Here is a 4,236-nt window from a genome sequence, read left to right as displayed (position 1 = left end):
CTTTTATGTACTCTTGTAGTATATTTCATCATGGGATCCCATCCTAGGAATCTCTGAGCAAGATACTTAAAAGAATCAGTCTTCAGTTTCCTCATATGTAAAATAGAACGGTAATAGTACTAAAGTTCATGTTTGTTATGAGGGCTGAGTTAATATTTCAAAGAACTTAAAGCTTTCATATCTATATATCTATATCTATATCTATATATATATATATATAGATATATATCTATATCTATATCTATATATATATATGTATACATATATATATATATATATATATATATATATATATATATATATATATATGTATACATATATATAATGCACAAAGCTGTGAAGGTGAATTCAAAGTTAAAATGGAGATCCTGGGAATTAAGAGATGCCAAAAATGTCTGAAGAAGAAGACTTTTGGCTGTAGAGAAAACCAGGCCAAGAGACAGGCCATGAGCATGGCAAATGGCTAGGCCCTTCTGAGAGAACATCTCACCAATGAGCCCTAGTTGCCAGAGATGGAGCTAGGGGGAAAAAACAAATAAACAAACAAACAAAACAGAAAACAAAAAAACATTTCCCAACTGGATTTAGGTCTTGTTTTGATCCTATTTCTTCTTTCTTTTCTCCTGTTCTTTCTTATTGGAAAGGGAGTGTTTACCCTGTGCCACTATATAATAGATGTTTGTAGCTTGCTTTTGATCATTACAGGAGTTCAAGTCTGTTTCTGAGTCTCAGATGACATAATGGAATTAAAATTTTGGGTAATTCTAGAGCTGTTAAGATTATAGGGATTCTTGTAAATGGACTAAATGCATGTTTTTCTTGTGAAATGGACAGGAGCTTCTGGGAAACTGGGGAGAACTCAGTTGTTGGGATATGAGGTGCATCCCCTAAACTCCTAGGTTGATGCAGGAATATTGAGGTGGAATGATTAGATCATGAGAGCTGCCACTAAATCACTTCATCCTATTTTGAATCAACAACTGAGTGATAACTGTAGGTAGGTAGGTGGGAATTTGCTCCAGGAGATGGTTCATTGGAAGTGTGCCCTGGAAGGGTGCAACTTCTCTGAAGCTTTTTAACCTGTCCCCTCTCTGTTTCCTGGCTGCCATGAGGAGAGCAGTTTTCCTCTGCCTTACACTTTTGCCATGATGCTAGGCCTCACCTCAGGCCCAGAGCAATGTAGTTGACCAACTGTGAACAGAACCGCTAAATCATGAACCTAAAGTAAAGTATTCTTCTTTTAAGTTGTTCTCATTAGTCAAATATATATATATATATATATATATATATATATATATATATATATATATATAGAGAGAGAGAGAGAGAGAGAGAGAGAGAGAATGGTTAAATGCAGTTTAGCCTGGGTATATAAAGTTTCAATATATGAAAAATAATATGATCTGTCTACTAAAAATCTGAAGAAGTAAAGCTACTGGCCACATCAATTGATTCATGAATTATTTGACAAAATTCAACATCCATTCATAATAAAAAACTCATTGGGGCGGACTCCACCATGCAGGCTGTGCAGAGCTGTGCAGGGTGCAGCTGGACCAGCCACCACCTCCCTGGGCGCCCTATTCTGCCCTGGCTTGGAGCAACGAGGGGCCTCAAAGCTGGAGACAAGCTGGAGCCAAGCTGGAGCCATGCAGTGGAAATTAGGGATCCTGATGGATTTCAAAGTCAGGGAGGAGTTCCATGAAGAGCCCAAAATCTACTAATAACTCAAAAGTCAGTCCCTGAAGAGCAGCAGTTCTGCGGAGCATCCTGGGACCTCCAAGCCTTGCATAAGCTTGTCCAGTATGACATCAGGCATCTTGCTACACCAGCAGCATTTGTGTGAACAGATGCAGGAGCAGGAGCACAGATAGCAGCAGCAAAAGCTGCAGATGCCCCAGTTCCTGCAGCAGAGAGTGCCCATGAGCCAGACACCAGCCATCAATATCAACGCACCCACAACCCTTCCCGCTGCTACCCAGGTACCCATGGAAGTCCTTAAGGCGCAGACCCACCTTGAAAACACCACCAAGTACCACATACAGCAAGCGGAGTCGTAGCAGGTTAAACAGTACATTTCTACCACTTTAGCAAACAAACATGCTAACCAAATCCTGAGCTTGTCATGTCCAAACCAGCCAGGTGACCGTGTTATGCCACCGGTGCTGGGGAGCAGCTAGCCCAACAGCCCCATGGCCCTGCTCACGCTTAACTCTAAGTGTGATAAAGAGGGGTTATATAAGTTTGAAGAGCAAAACTGGTGGAGAGCGAGTGCCCCAGCATGAATGCACACCCACAGGCTTCATGCTGCAAATGTATGATGTCATCGAAGACATCATTAGCCTGGATTCAAGTTATAATGAGGAAATCCTGGGATTGATGGACCCCACCTTGCAAGTGGCAAACACGTTACCTGTCTCTGGAAACTTGATCGACCTTTATGGCAGCCAAGGCCTGCCACCACAACCCTCCACCAGCCCTCATCCCCAGCCTCAGGATCAGCAACTCCTGTCCTGCAAATCTCTCCAACATCAAGCGGGAGCTCACAGACTGAAGCAAGAGCCCTGGCCAAAGAGAGGCAGAAGAAAGACAATCACAACCTGATTGAATGAAGAAAATTTAACATAAACGACCGCATGAAAGAAATAGGTACTTGGAACCAACTCAGGGGCCCCCAGACCACATTCTCTGACTCCTTTGCCCACTGAAGAGCTGGAGGGCTGGGAAAGGAACTGGTCCTCTTCCTGCTTCTGACGAGGTGGCACCTCTGCCAGTGGCCGTGTAACTCTGTCAGCTCTGGATCATCCTGGCATCCCTATGAGTTCCAGCGCCAACCTGACCTGATGCTTGCCTATGAGCAGGTGGTCTCTGATGCTGACCAGGTGACCCCTTCAGTAATTCCAGTGTCTGCCAGGCCTAAGCCATGCAACCCCCAGTGGGGAACCCACTCCTGGTTCCCTGTCCCCAAACCAGCCCCAGATGTTCTTTCTGCCTTTGCCCTTGTCTTAGTCCGTGATTCTGAATCCCCTCTATTTAAATGCATTTTTAGGTTGCTCCTTTTCTGTCTGAGCCCCAATGCATAAAGATAGTCTTTAAGTAGAGAAAAGATTGATTATAGTGCAAATAGAATTGGGAAAACTGGCTAATCTTTAGGATAAAGTTTATTTATTCAGTTTATACACATGTTTTCCATGTGGATCAAAATTTTGAATGCAAATGTACTTAGATGAGGAAAATAATTAACCTTTTAAACATGATACTCTTTTAAATCATGCCTTCAAAAAATAAAATAAAAAAATAAAAACTAGGTACTTTGATTCCCAAGTCAAATGATCCAGACATGCACTGGAACAAGGAGACCATCTTGAAGGTATCCATGGACTACCTCCAGAAGGTTCAGTGAGAGCGGCATGAAAAGGAGATGGAGAGCTGGCAGAAGAAGCTGGAGCATGCCAACTGGCACCTGCAACTCAGAATCCAGGAACTCCAGACGCAGGCCCAGGCTCACAGACTCTCCCTCATTTCATCCACAGGTCTCTGCTCCCCAGATCTGGTGAACTGTATCATCAAGCAAGAGCTGGTACTGAAGACTGCAGCCAGGACCTCCTGCAGCACCAGGCAGACCTGGCATGTACCAGCCTGGACCTCACGGACAGCACCTTGGCCTTCAGCAGCAGCCTGGGGCCAGCAGCTGAGGGTGCCCAGGTCTACAGCGTCCCGGCGTCCAAGCTGGAAGACATCCTGAAGGATGATACACTCGCTCCTGCCTGGGTGACTGACCCACTCCTGTCCTCCATGTCTCCGGAGGCTTATATGTAGAATCAATAAAGAATTCTCAAATTTATCACTGAAAGAATTTATACACCAAATTCAACATTAAAATAAAAAAAAACCTATTAAATATTACCAAAAAAACAGAAGAGACATTTCATGGAAGAGGATTCATAGATGACAGACAAACACAAGGGAAAGATATTCACCTTGATGAGTCAGGAGGGCAACATAAACAAAGACCATGATGAGAAATCACCAACCACCAGTTGGAACAATCAAAGCTCTAAAATAGTGGCAATACCAAGCATAGAATGCAACTCAAGACAGTGATAAGGTAAAACTTTCTGTCTATTAGAACAAAACTCTGAAAAAGTGGAAATACCAGCTATTTTCAAGTATGTGGATGCTGGGAAACCAGTAAAGCAGAGTCATCCCACCAGCATATGCCAACCTGGATTGATC

General features: G+C 43.2%; 1 pseudogene; it reads left to right on the top strand.

Annotated features, from left to right (window-relative positions):
• The first annotated feature begins 1,649 nt into the window (after positions 1–1,649).
• On the top strand, positions 1,650–3,819 carry LOC143388600 (microphthalmia-associated transcription factor-like; annotated as a pseudogene).
• The last annotated feature ends 417 nt before the right edge of the window (positions 3,820–4,236 follow it).

Source organism: Callospermophilus lateralis, unplaced genomic scaffold (assembly GCF_048772815.1).
Source record: "Callospermophilus lateralis isolate mCalLat2 unplaced genomic scaffold, mCalLat2.hap1 Scaffold_300, whole genome shotgun sequence".
NCBI classification, from domain to species: Eukaryota; Metazoa; Chordata; class Mammalia; order Rodentia; family Sciuridae; genus Callospermophilus; species Callospermophilus lateralis.
This window is presented reverse-complemented; position numbering and strand designations above follow the sequence as displayed.